The 20,679-nt window shown below is 32.8% G+C and overlaps 1 long non-coding RNA gene across 3 annotated transcripts in view; it reads right to left on the bottom strand.

Moving 5' to 3' along the window:
* LOC116588206 overlaps positions 1 to 20,679 on the bottom strand; it is a 932,011-nt gene that overhangs the window by 249,835 nt on the left and 661,497 nt on the right. For all 3 annotated transcript variants that reach the window (XR_004284841.1, XR_004284840.1, XR_004284842.1), the window contains one exon: positions 10,968 to 11,055. This is a non-coding gene — a long non-coding RNA (uncharacterized LOC116588206). The remainder of the gene's footprint in view (positions 1 to 10,967; positions 11,056 to 20,679) is intronic.

A 20,679-nucleotide genomic window follows, 5' to 3' on the forward strand; every position in this document is an offset into this window, starting at 1 on the left:
CTTCTCACATGCACATGGAACATTCTCCAGAATAGATCACATCCTGAGTCACAAATATGGTGTCAACCAGTACCAAAAGATTGGGATCAATCCCTGCACATTTTCAGACCACAATGCTCTGAAACTAGAACTCAACCACAAGAGGAAAGTTGGAAAGAACTTGGATACATGGAGGTTAAAGAGCATCCTACTAAAGAATGAATGGATCAACCAGGAAATTAAAGAAGAATTTTTTAAAAATTCATTGAAACAAATGAAAATGAAAACACAACTGTTCAAAATCTTTGGGATACAGTAAATGTGGTCCTGAGAGGAAAGTATATAGCAATACAAGCATTTCTCAAGAAACAAGAAAGGTCTCAAGTACACAGTCTAACCCTACACCTAAAGGAGACGGAGAAAGTAATGCAAAGAAAGCCCAAACCTAGCAAGAGAAAAGAAATAAGAAACATCAGAGCAAAAATCAATGAAATAGGAACCAAAAGGACAGGAGAACAAATCAACAAAACTAGGAGCTGGTTCTTTAAAAGAATTAATAAAATTGATAAACTCCTAGCCAGACTTATCAAAAAGAAAAGAGAAATGACCCAAATTAATAAAATAATGAATAAAAGAGGAGAGAACACAACCAACACCAAAGAAACACAAACAATCATAAGAACATATTATGAGCAACTGTACACCAGAATATGATAATCTGGAAGAAATGGATACATTTTTAGAGATATATAAACTACCAAATTACCAAAACTGAACCAGGAAGAAATAGAAAACCTGAACAGACCCATAACCAGTAAGGAGATTGAAGCAGGCATCAAAAATCTTCCAAAAAACAAGAGCCCAGGACCAGATGGCTTCCCAGGGGAATTCTACCAAACATTTTTGGAAGAATTAATACCTATTCTCCTGAAACTGTTCCAATAAATAGAAATGAAAACTTCTCAACTCATTTTATGAGCCCGGCATTACCTTGATCTCCAAACCAGACAAAGACCCCATCAAAAAAGAGAATTACAGACCAATATCCTTGATGAACACAAATGCAAAAATTCTCACCAAAATATTAACCAATAGGATCCAACAGTACATTAAAATGATTATTCAATACAGCAAAGTGGGATTTATTCCAGAGCTGCAAGGTTTATTCAACATCTGCAAATCAATCAATGTGATAGAGTACATTAATAAAAGAAAGAACAAGAACCATATGATACTCTCAATAGATGCTGAAAAAGCATTTGACAAATTATAGCATCCTTTCTTGATCAAAAGTCTTCACAGTGTAGGGATAGAGGGTACATACCTCAATATCATCAAAGCCATTTATGAGAAACCCCCAGTGAATATCATTCTCAATGGAGAAAAACTGAGAGCTTTTCTGCTAAGGTCAGGAACATGGCAGGGATCTCCATTATCACCACTGCTATTCAACATAGTACTAGAAGCCTTAGCCACAGCTATCAGACAACAAAAAGAAATTAAAGGCATCCAAATCAACAAAGAAGAAGTCAAACTGTCACTCTTTGCAGATGATATGATATTTTATGTGGAAAACCCAAAAGACTCCATTTTAAATCTGCTAGAACTTGTACAGTAATTCACTAAAGTTTCAGGATATAAAATCAATGCACATAAACCAGTTGTATTTCTATACACCAACAACAAGACAGAAGAAAGACAAACTAAGGCATCTATGCTACCTAAAGCAATCTACACATTTAATGCAATCCCTATCAAAATACCATCAACTTTTTCAAAGAAATAATCCTTAAATTTATATGGAGCCAGAAAAGACCCCAAATAGCCAGAGGGCTATTGAAAAAGAAAGCCAAAGTTGGTGGATTCACAATTCCAGACTTCAAGCTCTATTACAAAGCTGTCATCAAGACAGTATGGTACTGGAACAAAAACAGACATGTAGATCAATGGACTAGAATAGAGACTCCAAAATAGACCCTCAACTCTATGGTTACCCAATCTTTGACAAAGCAGGAAAAAATGTCCAATGGAAAAAACTCAGTCTCTTCAATAAATGATGTTGGGAAAATTGCACAGCCACATGCACAAGAATGAAACTGGACCATATCCTTATATCATCTTCAAAAATAGACTTGAAATAGATGAAAGACCTCAATGTGAGACAGGAATCCATCAAAATCCTTGAGAAGAACACAAGCAACAACCTCTTTGACCTCACCCACAACAACATCTTCCTAGAAACTTCACCAAAGTCTAGGCAAGCAAGGGAAAATATGAACTGTTGGGACTTTATCAAGAGCACAAGTTTTTGCACTGGAAAGGAAACAGTCAACAAAACCAAAAGACAACTGACAGAATGGGAGAAGATATTTACAAATGACGTATCTGATAAAGGGTTAGTATCCAAAATCTATGAAGAACTTATCAAGTTCAACACCCAAAGAACAAATAATCCAATCAAGAAATGGGAAGAGGGCACGTGGGTGGCTCAGTGGGTTAAAGCCTCTGCCTTCAGCTCGGGTCATGGTCCCAGGGTCCTGGGATCGGGGCCCGCATCGGGCTCTCTGCTCAGTGGGGAGCTCGTTTCCTCCTCTCTCTCTCTGACTGCCTCTCTGCCTACTTGTGATCTCTCTCTCTGTCAAATAAATAAATAAAATTAAAAAAAAAAAGAAATGGGCAAAAACATGCAGACATTTCTGCAAGAAAGACATCCAAGTGGCCAACAGCCACATGGAAAAGTGCTCAACATCACTCGGCATCAGGGAAATACAAATCAAAACCACAATGAGATACCACCTCACACCAGTCAGAATGGATAAAATTAACAAGTCAGGAAATAACAGATGTAGGCGAGGATGTGGAGAAAGGGGAACCCCCCTACACTATTGGTGGGAATGCAAGTTGGTGCAACCACTCTTGAAAACAGCCTGGAAGTTCCTCAAAAAGTTGAAAATAAAGCCACCCTATGGCCCAGCAATCTCACTACTGGGTATTTACCCCCAAAATACCAATGTAGTGATTCAAAGGGACACATGCATCTAAATATTTATAGCAGCAATGTCAACTATAGCCAAACCATGGAAAGAACACAGAGGTCCATCAACAGATTAATGAATAATGAAGAAATATATATACACACACACACACACACACACACACTATGCAGCCATCAAAAGAAATGAAATCTTGCCATTTGCAATGATGGAACTAGAGGGTATTACACTAAGCAAAATAAGTCAATCAGAGAAAGAGAGTTATCATATGATCTCTCTGATATGAGGAATTTCAGAGGTAAGGCGGGGGGTTGTGGGAGGTTAGGAGGGAAAAAAATGCAACAAGATGGGATAGGGAGGGAGACAAGCCATAAGAGACTCTTTATTTCACAAAACAAACTGAGGGTTGCTGGGGGGTGGGGGGGTAGGGATAGGATGGCTTGGTTATGGACACTAGGGAGGTGAGTGCAGTGAAATGTGTAATACTGATGTTTCATAGACCTGTACCCCTGTGGCAAATAATATATTATATGTTAATTAAAACCATTTTTAAAGATTTAAAAAAACAGTGAAAGAGTAGAGATAAAGATGAGAAGAGAAGATAAAGTTATCATGCATCTTATTTTACTTATAGTTCTATTCAAATATGTTTCTTTTTACTTATAAAACACTTCTTTTTTAAAGAAAAAAAATTCTGTCAATTCAATGTCAGTCAATGTCAATTGACTGAAAAAGAAAAAAAAACAACATAGAATCATCTTAGTAGATGCAGCAAATAATTTCTAAACATTCAATATTTATGACAAAGAACTTCCAGTGAATAGGATTAGAAGAGAATTATTTCAATCTGATAAAAATCTTCTATTAAAAACCTATAACTAACTTAAAGCAAATCATATTTAATAGTTAAATACTGAATGCTTTCCCAAGGATCAGAAATAGGATTATTATATCCACTTAAACTACTCCTATTCAAAACTGTAGGGGATAGACTCCTGGGTGGCTCAGTCAGTTAAGGGTGAAGGGTCCCATCAGCTCAGCTCATGATCCCAGGGTCTTAGGACTGAGCTCCACATTGGGCTCCTTGCTTAGGGGGAAGCCTGCTTCTCCCTCTGCCTGCCATTCTCTCTGCTTGTGCTCTCGATCTCTCTGACAAATAAATAAAATCTAAAACAACAACAACAACAAACTATAGTGGAAATCTTATGCAATGTATTAAGAAATTTAAAAAAAAACATTTAGAGTCAAAAGAAAGATGCAAACTTTTTTTTTTTTAATTTGCAGATACGAGATCATTCTAGAGAATTCTATAGAATATAGAAAAGAGGTACTAAAATGAATAGGCATATCATGGAACTATGGAACCAAAGAGAGAGTCCAAAAATAAATTCATATGTACCAGATAGCCTTTAAGATAGCTTGCAATGATTTTTTTTTTCCCTCCAGATATTCACATCCATATGAATCCCTTCTTGAGTATGGGCTATACTATTGCCTCATTTCTAATTAATAGTATACAACAGAAGTGATGAGATATTTCTTCCAATATTAGGTTGTAAAAAAGACTGTAGCTTCTTTCCTGGGTCTTCTCTTATAAGTGGATCTTCCATTTTGGAGGGAGAATGCTGTCTCTGTGGAGAGGTCCACCTGTCAAAGAACTGATATCTCTGGCCAATATCCAATGAAGACTGAAGACCTACCAACAGCCATGTTAGTGAGCTTGGGAGCAGAGCCTCCCTTGTTTGAGTCTTGACTAATTCTCTGAGCTACATTTTGATTACAACCTTGAGGATGACCTGAGCCTGACTACTTATAAAACTGCTCTGGTTTCCTAACCCACAGATAATGTAAGATAATAAATGTTTAATGTTTGCAGCCACTAAGTTTTGTGGTAATATATTATATGACAATGGATAAGTGACACAATATAGATGGTCAATTGATATTTAAAGATGTCAAGACATTTCAATGGAGAAAGTATGATTTTTTTCCTATAAATCAGGTTAGGATAATGTACATTTGTTAAAAAAAAAAAAAAAGAAGAAGAAGAAGAACCTAGATCCTCACCATACACCATGTGAAACAAAACTAAAAAAGAATTCTAGACCTAAAATTAAAGTCTAAAACTCAACAATCTCTAATCTAAAAGAAAATCTACCAAAATAAATTATCAACTTTAGATTGGATGATAATTTCTTAAATAGAATAGAAAAAAAAAACTTAAAAGAACTACTGAATAAATTGGGCTTCATTAAGTTAAAAATTTCTGCTCCTTGAAAATCACTTTAAAATTTAAAAAAAGACACAGACTGAGAGAAAAGTATGAGCAAAACACACATCTGATAAGGGACTTGTGTCTTGAAAAACTCTTTAAACTCAATAATAAGGAAACCAATAATCTAATATTTTAAAAAATAATTAAATATTTGAACAGACACTTCTATTCAAAGGTACCAATGGCAAATAGATATGAACAGATCCCCCCTCCTCATTAGATATGAAATGGACACTAAAACTATAACAAGAAATCACTCTACACATAAAAAATGGCTCAGTAAATAACAACTAGGCAGTAACAAGTCCTAACAAGGGAAGTCCAACCATAATTCTTGTGCATTGTTGGTGGGAATGTAGATTGCACAGCCACCTGGAAAACAGTGGAAGACTATAAATACAGCAATTACATTACTAGTAACTTGTCCAAGAAAATATGAAAACGTAAGTCCACACAGAGACCTATTTTTTGTGAATGTTTATATTTTATTTACAATCACCAAAACTTAAAAATAACCCAAATGTCTATCAATAGATAACTATATTTAAGAAATGTGGTTCATTTTTATAAAAGAGTACTACTCAGTGATAAAAAAGGAATGAACTGCTGATATATTCAGAACATGGATAAACTTCAAAATCATTGTGCTAAAAGAAAACAGCTAGATATCAAATTCTCTATACTATATCATCCTGTTTATAGGACATTCTGGAAAAGATAAAGGGATAGGAAGAGAAATCAACTAAGTCATTTTCATGGGGTTAGCAATTCCCTACAAAGGAGAATAATTGCATCTTTTTGTGGTGACAAAAATATTCTATACCTTTATTGTGGTGATGGTTATATAACTATTTCTGTTTATTCAAATTCATCTAATTATACATCTAAAATAATGAATTTACTGTATGTAAAATAACCTAATAAACTTGACATAAATAAGAAACTAGAGAGTAAAAGAAATATGTGTAAAGAGCTAAACAACAGAACACAAAAATAAAATCATAAGAAAATATGAAATTTGAATACTTAAGTTAAACAATTTTAAGTAAATTTAAAAGCAAGAGACTGAGAAAATATTTCAACATATAAAACAAGATAAATTTCTAAATGTATGAATAACCTCTATAACTCATTAAAAACATGAATGCTCAATAGAAAAAAAAATGACTGAATGGTAAGAATGGCCATCATGAAGAAAAAAAAAATCAAGTAGCAAAAAATACTTCCCTTAAAGCCCCCTAAATACTGAGATCACAAGTAATCAGGGAAATGAAAATAATATATTTCATATATATTTAATATATCATATATATTTAATATATATATTTTTCACCTGTGTTGGCAAAATTAAGTTTGATAAGACTCAGTGTGGAAAAGAAAAATATGTTTTTTTTTTTTTTTAAGGAAAATCATGGTCATTCTATCTATGGCAGCATATATTGGTACAGTCTTAGCAATTTGGCTGTCTATATCAATATTGTAAGCAAATATATTTTGAATCGGTGATTTCAAACCCAAGATATATATCATAAAGAAATACTTGAACAAGGACAATAAATCTTTTTTCAACTATGTATGTAATAGAAAAATGTTGAAAACTTTAAATTGTCCATATATATGTAAATATTTTAAAAATTATAAACCCTATATCAAGGATTATTTATATTCATTAAAAATAATGTCATATCTCTATAAGTATATGGAAAGTTGCCTAAGATATGTTGCTAACAGAACTAAAAGCAAGTCACAGAATAATTTAGATACCTTACTTGCTAGAAGAATTATTTTGATACAATACCTAGTTTTCCAAGTCATATCTGCAAAATGGGTATAATATGACTATCTCTGTCAACTTGAGAAATTGACCTATCATTAATATGATAGGACATAAAGCAGGAAGATTGGGTTTGAGGATGACAATATGTAAAATCAATGATTTTGAAGATTAGAATCTCTAATCTTAGATTCTAATCTTCAAAATCAAAGAGTAACAAATCATGGATACACAGGATATATTTAAGTTTGTGGCAGTGGGTTAACTGGCCTGGAAGATTGTGTCTGCTGAGAAGAGGCTCAGTAGTTTCCCTAGGCCTTGCCAGTCAGGTGTGGTTCTTGTCACCAGCAACAAGAGCATCTTTTGGAAGCTAGTTTGAAAGGAAAGATCTCCAGATCCATCCCAGATCTGTTAAATCAGAATCTGCATATTAACATACTTTTTAGGTGATTTGTAAACACAGTAAAATAATAAATACTACCCCAGAGAACACCAAATCTTGAGGGTCAATTAGTTAAGAAGAGATCAGCATATAAGAGAGAGATGTAAGCTAAGTATTGGGCTGCATATTCCATGATATTTATAGTCAACATGGTGAGAGGAGTCATGAAAAATCCATCAAGGACTTATGTTTCTTTTTTTAAGAGAAAAATTCTGGTGGCACTAAATATTGTTCTTTTTCCCTCGTCCACCCTAATCATGTTTATTGTGCTTCTGACACCTTCCATTATCCTTTCCACAGCTCATTATTTTAGTAGAAATTGTGCTGCTCTCTTCACACTGAACATGATATTGTCTCTGTGGCACCAGCAGCAACTTTGTGTTCATTCATATACACATATTAAAGAGTGGATTATCATTAATTATGCACTAAAATGTTCTTGGCAACAGACTAAGTGACAAAACATTTGCTTTTGTCAGAGTTCTATTAGGTGAACCCAAGTTGAACCATGGAGAAATATGACACTTTTCTTTATTTTAATTTGTATCACAAGGTCAGGATCATGACAGTGACTCTATTTTGCACATTATTTTCTCTATCATTGTAATGATGCTAATGTAATTCTTTTAACTAAACTCTTTCATCAGGTCTACAACCTATTTATTGCATATTAAGAAAAAATTTCGTGTTAACATTAATTACTTAATCTACTGAAGGTTCAATTCAATAAAAAAATGCTTTTCTGAAGAATATCATTGGTTAAAAGAGTTTAAATGATGGTATGTTTTTGCTGTTTACAGCTAATTCAAGTAGAAATTGGAACAAATAAAGAAAATTATAATAATATGTCTATATAAGTTCTAATTATGGATCAAAGAAACACTTCATTAATAAACAGCATATGTTATAAGTTGCATTTGATTATAGAAGTGATTGGAGACTTAGAGCTTACTTTTAAGTATGCATAAAAAGAAGAACCTTATAAAAAGTTTTTTCCAGAGGTAAATCTAATGCTAGTTCTTGTGGTAATATAAATTATGGTATAAATTTTCTATTGATGATTAGTTCTGGATCATTAGTAATTTTGAACAACTTCAGTATAGGTTCTCCTGGTATGTGGTTGACTCTCAGTAAATAGCATACTATAATTATCACACAGTTCCCTGTGTAAAAATTCCTTGAATTAAGAAGTGAATTAATAAAAAAACAAGTATGATATTATTTGCTACTAACATTTCTATAACTAAACTAAAATTTAGTTACAGAAAAGCAGCGTGACTAGGAAAATATGCCTGATACTTTAGCTCATTTTTCAGGGCTAGGCTATCCTACAACTAGATAGAAAAGACCTTATCTATTCACTCTACATTTATTTATTCAGTCTCTAATGTGTTATTTTATGTTCCTAAGAAAAATAGTATTGTGTGAGATTGGTATTTGTATATGATTTATTTTGCTTATTCATTCTTTTTTTTTAAGTATATTTGTTACATTTAAATACAGTTAAACTTAAGCAGAGTTATTGGAGTCTATAATGAGGAGAGAAATGAGAATAAAACTGTACTTCCAGACTCTGAGTATGGAGTTTCTGGAAAACTTACAAATTTCTATTGACTAAATTCCTGCATTTATTGAGTTGATATTATATAGGTTTATTCACATGCACCTTCATGGGAACAATTAAACGAGACTTTTTTCTTTACTTCTGCCCAATCACAATGAATTTCTTGAGCTTCACTGTAAAACCAGAATAGGAGAAGATATTGGGGGAAATATCTGTATGTTAGACTAGCAATTCAGAGAGCCCTCTATAATATGAATACCTCCATCGCAGCAGACTAACCAGAACAACTATAAAAAGTGTCGCACACACACACACACACACACACACCCCACATACACACATAAATATCTTACATTAGGTGGATACATGATAATGGACATCGTGTATCTTTGGATGGATAGAATGGATATTTGCACATTGCTTAACCTGATTTATATCTCTGATAGAATGTTTCTTTATATAGTAATATGAGAGAAGCTGCCAAACTTTCCATTAGAGTAACAAGTTCAACATGTTAACATGGAAACAATCACTGATAAAGAAGTTATGTTGGAGGGATGAATTCTATTACAGTAATAAATGACTTAGATTTTCATATAAGTGTCAAATCCATCAACAAGTAAAGAAGGATTCTATTATCAATACGGGTTTTGATTACAGATTTATAAATGGCTAAATAAAAAGTTAGGAAGTTGAATTTGTAAGTGCCAACCCTAGACTGGCCAAAGTCAAAACAGGCATACTGTGAATTTGTTATATTTCTGTGACACTACTTTCCTTATCTTGTTTATATACTGCTATCTTTCAAATAACCTCAGAGCCTCTTAAAATACCCTGTCTTGAGGGATTGCCTCCGGTGGTCCAGTCGGGGGAGGGGTTCCTTTCCTCAGCATCACAAGGTACTAATAACACTTTCCCAATGCCCAGCCTTGCCATCCACATCCCATTAACAGATACATTAACTTCACACCCATAGGATCAAACTTTATTCTCATGAGAGTAAATATTAGAATATGTAAGCATTATGTACACACTTATTGTGGCATTTATATTGCTATAAATACTACCTTTAGATATTGGAGCAGTAGTTTCCCAGACTTTTCTTACCTAAATACAAAGGGACTTTCAAAATTTCTCAAAATATATTTTGAGATAGCATCTATAACAGCTATATTAAAATGTATTCAGTTTATATGAATGATACACATAGAAAATTACCAGTTATTTTGACAATAATCTTGTAATTTTACATGAGTTTATTTTGGTTGACCATTAAGGGAAGACATGTATCAGAACCTCTTCCTTTTTTTTTTCCTGTATTCAGGCAAATAAATCTTAGGGAATTTTACAAAGCTTTCACAATTTTTCTACAGGTTACATACCTGTTTGGGTTAGTTTAGTTACTTACAGCACTGTATTTAGACTAAGATTCTAACCCACATTAGTCATGTTGCCTATTTTAGGGCTCTGGGTCAAGCTTCCCCACGCCAGCTTTATTTAGGTGTAGTTGATAAATAAAATTGTAATATATTTAAAGAGTACAACACAATGACTTGATGTATGTATTTATTGTGAAATGATTACCACAATCAAGTGGTAGCTGACCCATTTGTCACCTCACATAGTTACTTTTTATTTTCATCTTTTGGTGAGAACACCTAAGAGACTGGCTTTTAGCAAATTTCAAATACACAATACCGAATTATTAACTATAGTCCTCAAGTTATATATTAAACCCTCAGAAATTATTCATCTCACAATACAGGCCAAGCTCCTCAACGCAGCTCGATCCCCACAAGCTATATATCCCAACGAAGACCACGAGAATCACATGTGAAAATCATATGAGTGAGTAACAGTCCAGGTCTGAATGTCTAAACGACAACTATATTAAGTATTTCTTCTCCATTAAAGTCATAGACAAATAAAGGTGCATTTACATTTCACATTGCAGATCCAGGCTCAGAAAAGAATTTCCTTTATTGACAGGTGTTCTCAAGTTATGAGGCCATTATTACAAAATTGATTCTGAAAATTAAAGCACAAATATTAAAGCAATATTTTCTCTTATGTTCCCCACTATCTCCTCTAAGCAGCATTTAAGTTCTAGTTATAACACTTGAATGCAGAGTATGCATTCCCAGAAAAAATTTTTATTCTGACAAACATACATACATACATATATGTGTGTGTATGTGTATATATATATAAATTATATAAAACATGAATACATGCCTATCCACATGCATATGGACAATGGAGAGTTGGGGACCTACTGTGCATATGACTACAAAGGAAAACCTAGGAATTGTGATTCATGTATATTTAAAAGAGCACATACAAGGATTTAACTCCCTATATTATATAACTTCAGGAACATAGGTATTCAGTCTTTAGTCCATACTTTTTTTTTTTTCCACAAGCATCCCATTTTTCTATCAAAGGGAAGCCAAATGAAAGTAAAAGTTATAGAATACTGGTTTATAATTAGATGTTTTAGGAGTCGAGCAAGCACTCCACATCACCTGCCTTTTACGAAGTCTCCTTCCAAAGCACTACCAGTATATTTTAGGAAAATTTTGAAGCTGTTATAGTCCATCTGCTTTTTAATAACTCAAGGCTGTACAGAATAAAAGCTTTTTAACCTCGTCATGCATGTTTTACAAATAATTTTTGATAGTTTTGAGTCTTCATTATATATATTCCTTTGGCATTTTTACTTTGGCCTGATAATTTAAGGCAACAATGCTTGAGGCAAGACATAGAAAGTGTATCCTTTTTCTCCACAGATATGGTATAAAGCTTTCATAAAACGATCTGTATCTCCTTGATGGTCTTTGGCCACATATCCCCCCCTACCTCCAAACAGGCTAAGGAATTCTTCCAGAATTCTGTTTACAGATATGTAATGCATTTTTCCCTCGCAATAGTATTTTTATTTTGATCTTATAGCTACAAAACCATTAACCATAAGGAAGCTCATAAGCAAGGTACAAAGCAGGCAATGTCTGTGATTTCCAGGAGAAGGTCATAACCCTGATTTTTTTTTTTAAATAACTATTACAATGAGGAACGGGGTGCAGCCACAAAAGGAATAGTTATAATTTATGCCTGACTTACTTCAGCGGAATATAGTTTATTTATAAACTGCTTATGGCAAACTCTGTATGCCCCTGTTCAATGCATGTGCTGAACTGTCTTCTGGTAAATTATTTAAATTACACCTAGCAGTAATTCCTGAGGACTTTCATACTTCATTTTCTCTATTAATGTAACAGGGAAAAGCTGCTTTGCGAGGATTGCTCTAAATTCCCAGAGTGTGAGTTCCAGACTCTGTATGTGTTGCATTATGCCTGTCAAAAAACTTGTCTTCTCCTGAAATTTATTACTGAAGTTTCTCCACCCGAGCTACTCATTGAAGCCTTACAGAAAGCTCATACATGATTTAAGCTGCTAACAGCACTGAAAGAAATAGGTCAGGTTAAAAAAAAAAAAAAAAAAAAAAAACCTTGAATTTAAGCTACCTTCACTTATTACTTATGCAAGATTATGCATAATTTAGCACACTGCTGAATATGCAAGGACAGAATAATTGTTTACCAAAATATTTACTCTGAGTTGGTACCTGTGTTTTAGTGAGATAAGGTGACTTCTCAGCATTTGCTAATCACTTTTGAATTAAAAAACAATGAGTGAGTTTTTGATTGGATTGATAACTGCACAACAGTATATGTAAACAGAGATCTTGTTTAACAACTTCATTCAAATAAAATACATGATACTGTTGTACAGATTGAGCAGTTTCATTAAAGTCATTCCATTTTAAAAAACATTTCTTCCCTTTTTTCCCCCTTGACTATAGTCCTATCACATGCACATACAAGTGTTGGAGAAAACCTCTATAAAACGAGCTGTTTTTCCCTCTAATTTAAGTTGAGCATTGCATAGCATTTTTCTAACATTTAGAAGCAGACCAAGAGCCATTAGCACGGAGGAGAAATTTGGATTAAAAAAGGGTCTTTACATCAGCTATTTTCCAAATGTAAAAGTATTCGGTAGAATATAAACTTGGCTTGACATAATAATATATTTTTTGCAGCTTTTCAGAGGAATTTTTTTTTTTAAAGAATCCTGTTCCTTATCAGGGAGTGCTTGCTGGTGTTTAATTTATAAAATAAAGATTAGTATCCCCTAAGTTAAAAGTTTAAAATCCATAAAAGCATCATACTAAAATGGTTTAAAAAGCTGAAAAAATATTTCAGGGATGGTATAAATTCATTAATTCCCATAGTTGAAGAGACCCAAATTTCATACCCAATATAATATTTTAGAACTCTGAAAGAATTATCTATTTTAAGGCTTACATTGAGCATGTCAGAGTTTTGACTTGCAACTTTTTTTATAATAATGAAAACTCATGAAAAAAAAATAAGGATGAATCTTAACACATTTCATTCAATCTTTAGAGATACACCAAAGCACACAGAATTAAAGCTAGTATTCAAAAATAGATAAAGAAATAAATAGAATAAAATAGATTCTATTGGTATTTTTACCAATAGAAAGTAGATTCTATTGGTATTTTTATTATATCTGAAAATGGTATTGGTATTTTTATTATATCTGAAAATGGGAAAACCACAATAGACTAGAAAAATACAGGATTTTTTTTATGCAGTGGTCTTTTAATTAACTAAAATTGGGAATTCCACCGACAGATAGACATCAAAATAAATTCCAATTGTATTGAAATATTCAAAACTTATAAATCAGAAAATGAAGAAAATACATTTGAATACTTATAAGATCTCCTAAGCAATAGCAATTTTAAGCTTTGAAGTGATAACAGAAATTGGAAAACAGAAGACAGGCTTTACAATATAGAAATTAAAACCCTATTATATGTTTTCAGAATGAAATGGATTATGGCTTACACAAAAAATATTTACAGCAACTATGATCACAGGGTTTATTTACATTATATAAACCATTTATAAAATTGAATAAGAAGTACATTCAGGTACATTATGGGTAAATAAATGATAGATGATAGATAGATAGAGAGATAGATGCAAATCCAAGGGACAAATAGCATGAACAATTCACATAACAGAAATATAATTAGTATACAAACAGAAGAGAATATTTTTATAATTTAAAGAACTAAGTAACATTATTTTTCTACCAAACTTGATTTTAAAATTATGAGTCACCCTAATGATGGTGAGGTAGAATGAAAAATTAATGGCAGAATTATTCATGATGCTGAAAAATGTTAAAATATCCAAAAAGCAAATATAAATCTTTGCATATTATTTGATATATAGACATTAAAATGAAGATGATGAAGTCTACTTAGCAACGTGAAACTTTTTCATACAGTACATTTTTTAAAGCTTAGTACAAAATTATAACTACAAGTTGGTATATCTAATATGTAAATGGGTAAGTACTGGGTTTAGACAGAGAAAGCAAATGACATTGGGGCAAGAGGCATGGCTTTTTAAATAAGTTTATCTTTCATTTTGTTTTAACTGATTGTATAATAACATTATTTATAACAAGTTCTTCAGTATTTATTAATGTTTGTGAATTATTTCCATTTAATTCTCCCTATGATCCTATGAGTTAAGAACTAATAATGCCTTTCTAAATGGTTTAAAGAAATCTCTTCACAGTAGATTGTGTCACATTTGCCCATTTAACAAAACTTCATTGCCTGATATATTTTCAATGGCAACAAAAATAAAATAACACCCCAGAACAAATGTTTGGAGTAGGATGATATTTTATTGACATATTTCTATTATGTTTTATAAAGTTAATGTGACTATAACTAGGTATTTTCACATATATTTAATGGGGTAATGTATAACCCTTCTGGTAGATAACTTGTTAAAATTCTAAAGTATATTGCTATAAAAAATGGGAAATTCGTTGATATTTAAATCCATTTTTGTTACTTTTTCCAATAATTGTACTGACATGGAAGAAAACTACTCTGGGCCCTTTCACTCAAAGACATCATGCTTTAGTCTCACTGACTAAATCAAACACCACAAAGTTCAAAGAATCATTCTGAAGAAACTGTAACCGAGATCACCAATATAGGGACAAATAACCATTTATGAGTATCAGTCTTACAATTTTTCAAATAATGATCACTTCAAATGGTTGTTTCTAATCATAGCTTAAGCAATAAATCTACACAGTCTACATGTGCATAGAATATATGAATCTCAATTAAATATTTCACTTTATTTTTGTGTTCAACAAAAATAAGCCTCAAATATCAGTCTCCTATGGATAAAAATAGAGTATGTTTAATAAGCATAGCTATCTTACTGGTTACATTTCTTAATGGACTGGGTGTCATAATAAAAATATCCATATTAATTTTAATATTTCTTCGAATAATACAAGATACATTAATTTATATTTTGTGATAATTTTATTATAAATTTTCTCAATTCCCCAATTTTTATTTTTGCCTTTTAATTTAAGATATTGTCTCATAATTGCTTGTGCTCTTCATTCATGCTTATACAAAACTGAACAAGGTAGAAATGAGAAATATCAGCTACGGATATTAATTTGGTGATAATATTTTATGTTGTGATAGGAAATTATTGCTTTCTTTTTTACAAATTCAATTTTAAAAGTGCACTTCACAGGATTGTTTTGTTTTTGTTTATGTTTTTAATGGAAGCACTAGAAATTAGCTATGATGTCAGATTTCCACCAGGAGCAAGTTACCTTAGAATATTTCAGACTATTAAATACCCCATCTATAGCAAGTTAAAAAAAAAAATTGACAGACTGGCAGAAAATATAAACAATGAATATATAGAACTAAGAATTAGTATCTAGAGAATAGGAAGAGCTCAGAAATTAAAAAAGAGAAAACACTTAAATATTAAAATTAATTAAAATATTTGTATTAAGCAAACGGTTTGAAAAGAGAATTCAGATAAGAAGAAATCTGAACCTTTCCAGCTCCCTCTCCCTTGACCCCAGTAATCAGAAAATGATCCAGTGAGATATTATTTCATACCCAATAGATATGGCAAAAAAGATTGGAATTCTGAAAATATAAAGTGTTGCCAAGGATATTAAGGAAACTAGCTTTTATTTACAGCTGGCAGAGGTATTAAAGTCACTCAAGAGAATCAATGTAACAAAATTTAATACAGATAAAGGTTCAAACTCTTTGCAACTTTAGTCAAAATATATACTCTATATATTTAAGAGGGGAGGGGACAGGGGAATGGGCAAAATGGATGAAGGGGAGTGGGAGATAGAGGCTTTCAGTTAGGAAATGAATAAGTCATGGGAATAAAAGACAAAAAGGTATATACTCTAAAATAAAGACACTTTCACATATGTGCACAAGGGACGTACAAGATGCTCGTAACATGATTATTTGTGATATTTTTAATGAAAATAACCCAAGTGTATTTTTAAAATTATTTTTATTAATATATAATGTATTATTTGCCCCAAGGGTACAGGTGTGTGAATCATCAAGCTTACACATTTCATAGCACTCATCATAGCACATACCCTCTCCAGTGTCCATAACCTTATCTCCCTATCCCCACCCCCCCAAGTCCCCAACAACCCTCATTTTTTTTAATTTAATGTAATTTTTTTTCAGCATTCTGAAATTCTCCTGCCCCTCTCCCCTCCAAAACCCTCAGTTTGTTTTTAATAGATAAATAAAACTTGACACAAAGTGGAATGTCTAAGGGGCAAAAATAAATGGAGCCACAAGTCTCAAATTTTCGAAAATATCTTTGGTGAAAAGAGAAAATCGCTCAAACATTTTTGTAGTATGAACTATGTTAATTTAGAAATATTTAATGAGGGGGACCTGGGTGGCTCAGATGGTTTAGCCCCAGACTATTGGTTTCAGCTGAGGTCATGACCTCAGGAGTTGTGGAATCCAGCCCTGTGGGCTCCTTGCTCCACAGAGAGTCGGCTTGGAGACAGTTTCCCTTTGCCCCTCGTCCCACTCACGCACGCTCTCTCTCTCTTTCTTTAAAAGAAATAAATAAACCTTTTTTAAAAAAAGAAATACATAGCCAACGAAATATGTTGTTTAAACATGCTTATTTTAAATATAAAGGATGCAAATTCAGAATGGAATTTAATTCTTGGAGAGAATGAGAGATCTGACAAACGGATTTCTAAATGATCCTAGTTTTATTATGAGACTGGTGGGTGTTAATTATGCAATTTATGTTTTCTAATACCTAATATATTTCATAACTAAAATACATCAATGACTATTTGTTCCCTTATGCAGGTATAATTCTGACTAAAGATTATCATAAACACACACATCATGGGTAGATGGAATTAATATACACCTAGTATCATACCTGTGTAAGAAAGTTAACATTTTAAGAGAAGCGGTTAACACAAATAGTAAACCAAATTCAATATTTTCTTCTTATTATTTGAGCCGAATCTCTTCTTTTGTCCCCTTTAAAAGTAATCTGTATTAGGGATAATCAAGCAAATACTTTCATAAAATAATGCATCTTTGTACTACATACAGGCAGGAATATAAAGGGGATGTTACTGCAGTTTATTTCTAATCTGTGTGCGATGACAGCTTAGTGCTATGTCCTCATTACAGACTGTGAATCTTAAAAATCACAGTCCTGCTTCCTGATTGGAAGGGCTGTCTGCTATTTAAAAGCCCCATAAATCAGGCAGAAGAATTCTTTCATTCAGTAGCCTTTTCTGAACCAAAAGAACTTATTCTGGAAAAAAAAAAAAAAGGAATTGCACTGTTTATTAAGGCATTATTAACAATAATTTATGTGAAATGTGTTGCTGTTGGTTTTTTTTCAACTAAAGCAGATAACCGCATCGTCAACTGCTCTAGGAGGACTAGTAGAAGCAAGATTACCAGGCTCACACTCAGCTTTTGCTGGTGTGAAATATTTTGTTCCTAATCACGATTTCCATATTGGTATGCTATACAGGCCAGGAAGCATGGTGCAATTTATTTTAGGTTTACAATCTCCCCAATAAATATCATGCCAAGTCTCACTATTGCCTATCATTTGGGGGGCAATTTAAGTAATGTAAGATCCCTCACAACCAATATAATAATTTATCCTATGATTCCATATCATAACTAAAGCCTTCGTTTCACTTCTCAATTCGAGAAAAGAAATATCAATTTTCAATTTGAGAAAACAAATTTGGGGTTCTTTCAGACTTACTTTAACTATTTTACCTCATCCTTTACTACCATGAAACAGTTATTCAATAATTTTTATATAAAATCTCTAGATATATTTGTTCATTACTGCTTTTTTTTTTTATTACTGAGACACTACATGCTCTGAACTGTGCTAATCTCTGAAGATACTATGTTCAAAATGAGCACAATATCTTCTCTGTAGGCATTTATAATTTACTGAGGAGAGAATGATTAGCAAACAGGCCATTCTCATGCTGAGAATGCCCAGCATGAGACAGGAATCAACGGTCCTCACAGAAGCACCTAACTCCGATTTAGGACACTACTAGCAGGTTTCTTAAAGGAGGCTCCATCATCTGGGATATGAAAAACGAATAGGAACCAGACAAGTCAGAGGTTCAAAGTGGGGTGGGAAGGGGAAAGGTGTTCTAGGCAGAGAGTGGGCAGCTTGGTCATCAGCTTGGAGTTGGGAGAAAGCACTTCTGAAGCTGATTCTTCAGGTTAACACTTGCATTTGGAATAATAACTAAATTCACATATATGGCTACAAAGCAAACCCTCAATTTAGGTCTTTATTTCATTCAAAAGGTTACAAAAACTTTTATTGCAGATCACCTACAATTAATCCCCACTCCGCATTTATCAGTGTGCCGCTGAGGACATGGGTACTATGAACATGGTAATAAAAGGTGGTTTGTTTGTTGAATGTATATTTTTTTTACATTTATCAAAGCATATCCAACTATCCTCTAATTCTTAGAGGTTATACATTTCCTTTTATATTTATCTCACCCTCCACATCTAGAAGACTGCTTTGAAAATAGTGCACATTTAGCAAATATGCTAACTGATAATGAGTAAAAATAAATATTCTACTTAGGACTGTGATTAAGAAAATACTGGCAATAACAGCTCCTTTAGGATTTTACTAGTAATTAGATATTATCTTACTAATGCAACATTTTCAATTATAAGAAATAAAAAATCAATATGTCATTCAATGTTATTATTCCTTTATATAGGGGAGAATATATGTCTCTCTTGGGTATATATAAAGGCATAACTATTGAAATTTTATATGGAATTATATGATTATTGTACTAAATGTTAATCACTAAGGCCTCTTAATGAATGAAGAAAACGTTACATAACTTACAATATATTTTCTATCACAAAAGCTTATTTATCACTGTTTCTTTGAATTTTATCTAGCTAAAAATATAAATCTCAACATTTCCAAAGATTCCGTTGTATTATTTGAAAATATTTTTATTCTAATTAATGCAAACTAAACCCTCACTAGCTTCACAAAAATAGTGTAGGTTTCAAAATCTGATACAGAAAAAGGAAAACCAAAACCAAAACTGTTACAGGAACCTTGGGGATTTGAACCTCAAAGGCAATTGGGCCCAGAAATTGTAATGCTCCTGAGACACTTTCTTCATTTATCTTCTTTGATTCTTTCTACACGCTATTGGCATACTCTCTCTTTGTAGATCTGTGCTTCCCACATGGCCAACAGATCCCCAGTTAGACATTTTACCAGTTTTAGCCACCAGAGAGAGAATAAGAGATCTTCTTAAGTCCCAGATTTCCAGAAGATGGACTATATGATAGGTCAGACCAGGTTCAAGTATTGGCTGCTGGACCAATGGTGCACCTGGTATGTGATTAGCTTGACTCTGGGAGAAGGTCTGGACATCTAGCTGCCATACCATTTGGGTAAGGTAATTCCCAACTGAAAGTGAGTGATCTGATGAGGTAGTTAATAAGCATAAATGTAATTTCATTTATCTTTCACTTATAATAATAATTATTATTATCTAGTTGTTACTTCATGAATCACAATAAATGATTTCCATGTTCCTCTTTTAATATATGGTGGAGATGTTCTATGTTCAATGTATATTCTCTGTATCACATTAATGCACCTGTAGTTAAGCAGACATGATTCATCATTTATTAGGATCCCTAATGTCTGCTCATTTTGTAATATTAATGATTTTAAATATATGTATCTGTAGGTGATCAGGAAAAAGTAAAGTTGAAAAACTATCTTAGATATCTTTGGTGCTGTATAAGGATAAACATGTAAAAACAGTTTGAATTATTTCTAAACTGGCAAGACCTATTATAACAAATATCATTAGTCATCTGTGTGAGGGGATCAAGAAACTATGTAATATTTCAGCCTCCCATGTAGGGGCTTTGCTAAAATGAGAAAAAGCTTTGGATAGGCCAACTTGAGAATTCTGGATTGACAAACGTTTGTATTTTTCATTGTAAATTAATAAATTGTCATTCGATGTTTGACATTGTATTCCCTATGAACGTGATAAATGGGTGCCCAGCTTTGTGGGAACCTATGATGAACTCTTGGAGTGCTGACCAAAACAAGTTGCTGATCCTGAAAGACTGGGGACCAGGCCCTG

Source organism: Mustela erminea, chromosome 4 (genome assembly GCF_009829155.1).
Source record: "Mustela erminea isolate mMusErm1 chromosome 4, mMusErm1.Pri, whole genome shotgun sequence".
Classification (NCBI taxonomy): domain Eukaryota; kingdom Metazoa; phylum Chordata; class Mammalia; order Carnivora; family Mustelidae; genus Mustela; species Mustela erminea.